The sequence below is a fragment of the Galeopterus variegatus genome, unplaced genomic scaffold, assembly GCF_000696425.1.
Source record: "Galeopterus variegatus unplaced genomic scaffold, G_variegatus-3.0.2 Scaffold4061, whole genome shotgun sequence".
NCBI lineage: Eukaryota > Metazoa > Chordata > Mammalia > Dermoptera > Cynocephalidae > Galeopterus > Galeopterus variegatus.
The window spans coordinates 1-9,208 of NW_007730172.1; positions in this window are offsets into that span (position 1 = coordinate 1).

A 9,208-nucleotide genomic window follows, 5' to 3' on the forward strand; every position below is an offset into this window, starting at 1 on the left:
TCATATACATTGTATATTGACAAAATAAAAATTAAAAAAAAAAAAAATCAATAATAAAACAAGTATGCTGGCAAATTTGCTGATTCAAGTAAACCTTCTAAGAAAATAGTAAAGGAATGAGTGAATGACTTAAAATTATATTTTTATGAAGAGAATTATAAAATTGTTTTAAAGTGTTAAAGAAGACATAATGAATAAATATATCATACTTATAGATCAGAAATTAAAGATATTGATCCCTCCCAAATTGACCTATAAATTTCTGTAATTTCAACCAAAATTCTAACAAGATTTTCTCATAGAAAACTATAAGCAAATTTAAAAATTTTATGGAACAGCAAATTTTTTTTAAATTTCAAAATGATGATTAAGCAAGGGCACATCACCCAACAAAATAGCAAGATTTATTAAGCCAAATTAATTTAGAGAGTTTGTAGTGATGCATTCGTTTAAATTAATGCATCTATTTTTAAAAAAATTAAAAAATAGAGCTCAATACGGAGGTCAGAATCTGACCAATACATATAAATAAATCTGTTTCCTAATAGTGGTGGCACTGCAAATCAGTGGGGAAAAGACGGACTGTTCAAAAAGTGGCGCTGGGAGAAATGCCATATAAAAAAGGTTAAATTGGGGGCCAGCGCCATGGCTCACTTGGGAGAGTGTGGTGCTGGTAGCACTGAGGCCACAGGTTCACATCCTATATAGGGATGGCTGGTGTGCTCACTGGCTGAGCGTGGATGACACCGTGTGGAGGGTTGCAATCCCCTTACCGGTAAAAAAAAAAAAAAAAAAAAAGGTTAAATTGGATCCCTACCTCACATGATACACAAAAGTCAATTTTAGTTATATTAAAAGGGTAAATACAAAAGCAAAACATTAAAATTCTTAGAAGATACTGTCACCTCCCTCTGCTGCTGTCTGTGTGCTTGTTTGGTGCAGCCTGGCACCTCTTATGGAACACAACAGCTAAAACTACTCTGGCATTCACCTCGGTCAATAAAAAGCCCATGTAAGAAGTCACGATTGAGAAAAAGGATCAAATGAATTTGAAGTGGCAGGGCAGGCACTGTAGTGCAATTTAAGACTAAGAGGTTTATACCACTTAGTTAACTAAGGAAAACATATTGTGAACTACAGGGCTTCTTAATAAGGCAGAGGAGTTCCTGATTTGATGGGCTGCCAATCAATAAAGCAGACACACAGCAGAGCTGGAACTGGAGAACGCAGATGCCGTTCGTGTGTTCCATCAGCAGACAGGGGTGCATAATAAACAGAGAAACAACTTGCTACTTTTTGCTTGAACCGTGCCCCCATGAAAGGTGATATATGCTAAATTAGAAAACCGTGGTTTGGTTTCAACACACTCCGACTGACATGGAAGATTTTCTTTAGTCTTTTATTTTCTCCCTTCTTGATTCATTTTAATTGTACAAAAAGGAACGGATGTATGTACACAGGTATGTTACATTTTATTTTCCAAATAGACAACGATACTGTAAAAAGACAAAAGTAATACAACCTTCATTTAAAGATCTAACTAGCTTTTATTTGCGATTCTAGAATTGGGCCACACCTCATTCCTGAGAGCTGAACAGAAGAGCATTGCTTTATAGGCAAAAAGGGAGTTTTAAAAAGCAGAAACAAAGAACAGAAAATGGATTGGTCTTTTCAAAGTTAGTGTCCTCACCTCATGAGATTAAAACAGAGGGAACTTCCCTATTATACTGACTCGGGTAGACTGGAATCTCCTGTTTTCTGTAAAACTGGCCCCTTTCAAAGTTCAGTTTGATTACATGGCGCTTGGCACAAGTGACTCCATTCTGGTCTGGTCTGGTCTGCTGGGGCCTAGTGCAGGAAGCTAGTTCAAAACTATGGCCTCACATAAACTTTGCTTAACAATATGTAAAGCTGGGCAGTAAAAGAGTTACTTGGCCCATAGAAATTCTGATATGATAAATAATAATCCTGATAAGATTTCTTACTTTCAAATTTATGCAAATAAACTGTTCTAATCTGTTGGTATACAAAGAACTTTGTTAATAATGAGGAAATGTGTTCAGAGGGTAAAGTTACAAAATCTTATTGTTAATATATATTTTTAAATAAAAATTTAAAAAGCTAAACAAAAATAAAAATAAAAAAAATAAGATGCTATACTTTTCTGATATAAAGTCCTGTTTACCTTGAGACAGTGAAGATGATAATTCTGTGATTTCAAGGTCAGTTTTTGTCCCTAAGAAGCTTATGTAGTTCAGGATCCTACAGCATGCTTATCATGCTGGGAGGTTTTGTACTGTCTATGTTGTTCTTCTGTGCTGTCAGACATTAGCAGTATTTAAATTTTATTTTGTAAAGCCCTGTTCTCCTTTCACAGCCTGTGTGTTTCTCCTATTTGTAATATTAAAAATCTAATATTATTGACAGATATCTCACAACTCAGCTCCAACTACCTCCTGTGTCATCTCCTATTCATCCACCTAACAGTCTTTCCCCAGCCTCTCCCTGTTTTGACACATCCATATCTTGACACTTTCTGTTGTAGGTGATGTTGTTCATACTTTCTTACCTACGTACCTGATGTCTCCAGTATCTGGAATGCCCTCCCCCTTATTAGAGATGTATTAAAATATTTTGTATCCTCCCCACAAAGTGATTCACTGAACTCTTTCAGCAGCTGCCCCTTGATATTTTCCTTCCACTCCTTTTCACACTGAACTGTCTTAGGGCTCAGGCATATTCAGGGACCAGAAGACCCTTTCATTCTCCCTGCATATTCCAAGGCAGATGTTATCTGCCCTACCCTGAAATATTATGTTAGCTTTTAATTCACCCAGTTTTGTGTGTTGTGTGAACCACTGTGTGCCAGGTACCCTGCTAAGCTCTGGCAATACAAAGATTACCAAGGTGGCAGAGTAAAGAGGGTGGGGGGAAATAGACATTTGTGCACAGAAGCATGTTATAGTGGTCTGTGCCAGAGGCATATACAAAAGGCATGAGAGCACAGATGCTATAAATAAGAAAGATGATCAAAGGCCATGCACGGTGGGCAGGACAGTGTTAAAGACATTTCTTGCTGGTCCCAGTCTGAAGCATGTTATTGCAAAAACCCAGTAATACAGTTTCTGTTTATTTGGCAGAGAAGACAAAAAAAAAACCAAACCTAAAAAACCTTAGAACAAGTAGCATGTTTTCTGGTGGATACCAATCTTCCTGCAGCCTTCTCTTCTTGTCCAGAATCCTAGGGCAATGATGGATATCCATATGAGAACACAGCAGCTCCTCGGTGACTATGTCCAATCCCCTGTTACAGGTCTCATTGCACCAGGTCTCTCTCCTTCTTAGCAAATGTTAGTGCTGCAATTTTGAGTTTTTTAAAACATGATTACTTTATGATTTTCTATAATGCTGGACTGTAAAAGTCACAAAGCCAGGGCTATGCTTTTTTTTCCCATCTCTGTATCTTCAGCACCTAACACAATGCCTGCTACATTAAAATGCTCAATGAATATGTCTCGAAGGGAGAACCAATAAATGAGAATACTATTATCAGCTAAGTAGCTACATAAATTTAGATACCCTGTCTTGTGTAACCCTCACAATAACACTGTTTTAAATATGAGATAACAGAGTCTTTGAGAGCTGGAAAATAGCAGGCTTAAGATTTGAACCCAGGTCTATCTGACCTTGCTGCAGCCACACTCTTAGCCTCCAAGCTATACCACCTTGTAATAAGATTCATGTTCTTAATGGAAAACAGGGTTGAGAAGGCTGATACAAAAAGTTTCCAGAAACAGCAGGGGCTGGAAGCAACAGACTGAATGAAAAGTTATTTTTAGCAAGGCCATCTGACACAAGATGCAGAAATGCTGAATTACTGCTGCTTTCTATTCCACAATGATAAATTAGAAGCCACTTAAATATCTATACTAAGAAAACTGTTAATTCCGGCACACCTGTGTGATGGAATATTACCTAGTCATTAAAAGTCATGTTTTATAAGAATACGGGGAAATGTTGAAGAAGCATTATTAAGGAAAAAAGGCAGATTATAAAATATACTATGACCTCAATTTTTTAAAAGAATACATTGCATGTGTTTTAGACAACAGTACACACATATTTTAGAAGGATTTACACGAAAATGTCAACGGTGGTATTATGGTAGTAGAATTGTGGTTGATTTTAATTTTCTTTCTATTTTTGATTTCTTCCATATTTTCTATAATTACCATACATTACTTTTAAATTCTTGCAAATATAACTAATGACAGTTATATGAATAAAATAAAAGCAACTAAACCAAAAATTAACCATGATTTTTCTCTGTATAATTTTATTTAAATAATGATTTTATTTATTTATTAATAGTTTTTCTTATTTAAAATATTAAAGCAACCAAAAAGGCTTATAAGACTGAAATAAATTAAACTGCCCTAACTATGCTATGACAACATTCAAGTTGCAAATAAAATTTCCCTCTGTTCTTTCCTGCTCCTCTCTAAATAATTCTACCAAAAATGATGTTCTTAACAACTGCTCAAAACATATGTTTGCAGTCACATTAAATTTGGAGTTCTAGTCATTTGTCTAACACACACGCATGCATGTACTAAAACTCACATATACCAAAAGTATGTACAAACAAATGGTTTGCTTCCATAACATTGCCAAACATCCTGCAGTCCCTGAAGCAGCGCTAGATTTATTTTCACAGCCAATTTATGGCTTTTCAATGCCCTGGGCCCTGGCTTCATTCCCAGATTAGATCTTACCTCCTGCTAGGAGCCAACCAACTGCTGAAAATGCAGAGACTTAGAAGCCAAAAAACTGGAAAAGAAGAGTTTACAGAATGAGCCAGCTTGTCAGCTAGCCAACAGGGAGGCAGAGCAGAAGCCCCTGCCAACCATTGAGAGCATTCCAAGGTGGACCACAGAACACCTGGGACAAGCTACATAGGGAGTTTAGGGGTGAGACTGGTCCATACCTGAATCTTAACACTAACCTAACTATAATTCTTTTCATTTGATTACGTCCCATGAGTATCCTCTACCTTTTATCTCTTCCTCACATGGTGCTTTCTACATTTTCACATCCTATGGTAGTAACTTCCCCTGTTAGTAGTTCATAAAATTCCTTTCTGCCTTGTTAACTGCCCCAGTAGAACATGAGTTGGCCTGGTTGCCTCAAAAGTCTATACCTAGAGTAGAGTGTATGATGGAAAACGGTGGAGGTTCCCGGAAAGATTAGCAGCAGGATGGCTCTCAACCCTTCTACAAACTCTATGGAAATGAGAGCTCCTAGGAAGCCCAAGGGCTTTGTGAAAATATGAGGTTTATCTCAAAGTTAGTTTTCCTGTAGTCACAGATGTGGAATATTGAGCAATAAAGAATGAAAGGAATATTGAACAAGCAATATATAGATGTCAAATATTGAGCAATAAAGAGAAACAGCCTGTCCCAGGAATTAGAGGCAGCAGTTTGAAGTACAGTCCTCACACAATCCTGATCACTAAACAAAGGTGGGAGAAAAGTCTCTTCCAGTAGATTCCATGAGTTAATGCAAGGATTCTGTTTCAGGAAGGGTTTTTCCATTCAGAATGGTCTGATGTGTTACTTTACTCTGAACTCAGCCAAGGCCAAACATTTAATTGCAATACTCCCTCTCATTTGCTGAGGTGTTCTATATATCCGTTTAAAAGTAATAAATCACGAAGAATCTTTGTGGTATTAGAACTGTTTAGTGTCTGGACTGTGGTAGCAAATACATGAACCTACACAGGTGATAAAATGTATAGAACTTAATACACACATACATACCAATCAGTACAAATAAAATTGGGGAAATCAAAATAAGATCTTTGGATTGTATAGATGTCTGTATCTTGGTTGTGATATTATGCTATAGTTTTGCAAAATGTTACCATAAGGGGAAACGAGGCAAAGTGTACAAGAGATCTCCTTCTAGAATTTCTTACAACCGCATGTGAATCTACAGTTATCTCAATTTTTTTAAATCTTCAAAAATAATTTAAAAATGAAAATAACAAGCTGCCGAATAAAATATATTCTATACTATTACTTGAAAAAAGTACTTCATAACTACCTGAAATTCCAGGTTCAAATTTCAAATTGCTTGGAGTTTAGCACAGGAGTTTAGCACGTACAAGTTCCATCCACACCCCTCCTTCCTCTCAAAGCAGATTCTCCTTGGCCACTTCGCGCAGGCTCTGAAAACAGGCTCAGAGCCCTATAAATGTGACATTCTGGGTCCCAAATGCTTGGAATTAGTCTGCAGGGCAGGGAGGGGGCACTGTGGCCTTTGGGTGGGCACATCTCCCTGGTCCTGCTAACTCTTCAGATCATGCACAAGGACACAGTCAGAAAAGGGCCAAGTCAGGGGTCTCTCTTGTCAAAGTTTAAAGGGAGTATCAATCATTACCATTTTATATATAAGAAGATTGAGACAGAAATTATGCCTAACACAACTCATAACTGGTAATAGCAGATTTCTACCCAAATCTGTCGGAATCCAAGGTCATGTTGTAGCTATTATGTTGCACTACTTTCTGACGGAAAGCCTGGTTAAAATGCCCATTCTATTGTCTAAGGAGTCCACAGGGGCCTTCCTGCAAGACTTCCTGTGGGTTCTGCTTACGGCTGTCCAAATTATGAGCAGGTTGTACAAGTTGCCTTTCTCTGGACTTGTGTCATTCATTTAATGAGGAAGATTATTGAGATGAATTCTTTTCAACAGGCGTTCATTGAGAACCTACACCACTGTCGTTTAGACTCTGCTCATTATTTGCAGGGCCAGCTCATTAATCCTGATTAATTCAGATGCCAGCTCTGCAACATAAAAAACAGATGCTAAACTTATACAAAGGCATTATGCAGAAATGCATTTGTATAAGTGCAAATTATACACTTGCACTTAAAGCGTTACTCTTTATAATGGAGTAACACTTTTGCTCATTATTTGCAGGGCCAGCTCATTAATCCTGATTAATTCAGATGCCAGCTCTGCAACATAAAAAACAGATGCTAAACTTATACAAAGGCATTATGCAGAAATGCGTTTGTATAAGTGCAAATTATACACTTGCACTTAAAGCGTTACTCTTTATAATGGAGTAACACTTTTTAAAGACTAACACTTTAGCAAACATTCCTGAGACACTCATATTCATTTTTTAAATTATTTCCAGAAATTTCTCTCTAGTTCTCAAAGAATAAATTGATTAGATAGGATGACATATAAAACCCACCCTTTTTTCTCCCAGGTAAGGAGATGGAAAAGAGATAGACAAAGGAGAATAACAGGAAGTTTAACAGTTAGAAATACTTTTTAATTTGTCAGCTACTGTATAGTCCTCCCAGAACCTCTCACTTCTAAGCTTAAATAATAATAATAATAATGTCAGATATATCTTTGCTCTTTCCAATATCGCAGTCTGTTTCTTCAGGTGTCCACAGTATTTCCTGCTGATTGAGTGGTTTAGACAGAGTTCGTATAACTTCGTATAATGTATGCTATACGAAGTTATTACGCTCAATTCTATCACAGTGGTTCTAATAACTGTGAATAAATCTAATAACATAATTCATCTTCATAATATTAATTTATTTCCATCCCAAGCTCAGAAACATTCAATGCATGCAGGGTAGATTCTTACTTATTTAGTATGGCCTTCAAGCTTCCTGATATCCTGATACCCTGTTATTAGTTTCCTATTGCTGCTTTAACAAATCACCACAAATGGAGTGGCGTAAGACAATATAAATTTAATCTCTTACAGTTCTGGAGTTCAGAAGTCTAAAACCAAGGGCTGTGTTCCTTTAGGGGAGAATCTGTTTCTTTGCCTTTTCAACTTCTAGAGGCTTCCTATATTCCTTGGCTTGTGGCCCTTTCCTTGTGTCATTCTGACTTCTGGCTTCTGTCATAACCTCTTGTTCTACTCAGTCTGATCTCCTTCCTCCCTTTTATAAGAACCTTTGTGATTACATTGTGCTTCTGTGGATAATCCAGGAGAATCGCCTCCTCTCAAAATCCTTTATTACTTCTGCAAAGTACATTTTGCCATATATTCATAAGGTAACAGCCACAGATTCCAGATTGGACATGGATGTCTTTGAGGGTCCATTATTCTGTCTACTGGCACCTGCTGATGATTCTAGACTATCTTCCACTGTATCACTGTCTGCTGTAGTCAGGTGCTTCCAATTGTTTTCCCATGGATAGACCTTGTGCATTTGCATCTCAAAATCTTTGCTCTTAACTCTTCCCGTATACTTAGAATACTTTTGCCTATTGATACCAGGAACTTAAATTCTACTCATCCTTTCCAGTCTCAGCTTTCTTTTCTCACTACCCCAGCCCAGTGTGATTTTCTCCCTCCCGACTTCTTCTAATTGTTATTTTATATACCATGTGGGGAGGAAGGCATTTACTAGACTTTATCTTATATTGTTGTCACAATCATGATCATGAAACAAATTTTAAATTAGAGCCTACTATAAGTAAAGCATTCATTTTAGATGTTAAGGGAAATACAGACATATTTAAAGGTGACTTGTGACTTAGAATTTATAATCTGATTAGAAATTTAAAAAATATTCATTTATAAAATGGAGCTATTTTCATTATAAGATTGATTTGATTTGCAAATAAAATATAGTTTGTAAGGTACCTCATTCATACTGGAAATTCAAAGTTTTCTACATGATTTTTGACATTAAAGAAAAGTCTAGGGGCATCCAGAGGACTCAGAGAGAACATTCAGTCAGAGAAGGCTACATGGAAAAAGTGGGATTTGAGTTAGATCTTGAAATCTGGATATAATTTGGTCATTGGTGATAGTAAACAAGGTCCTTCTCACAGGAGTTTGGTTCCTAATGATGTACGCAGATAACCAGTTTGGAGAAAACATGGTAGATTCCTACAACAAAGGCTTAAAATATAGGCTACAGAATTTGAAGGCCTGGCTAAGGGTTCATCCTGTTGTCAGAGGGAGTGAGTCTTAGTCGAAGCCTTCATCGTTTCTTACCTGTGCTATTAAAAGCTCTATAAAGATAGGAACTGTGTCTGTCTTGTTCATTTCTGTATCTCTAGCATCAGTGCAGGGCTTGGCACATACTAAGCACTCAGGAAATGTCTGTTGAATAAAAAGAGAAGCACAGGAAACTAATTGCTATGTAATTTCTTTTTC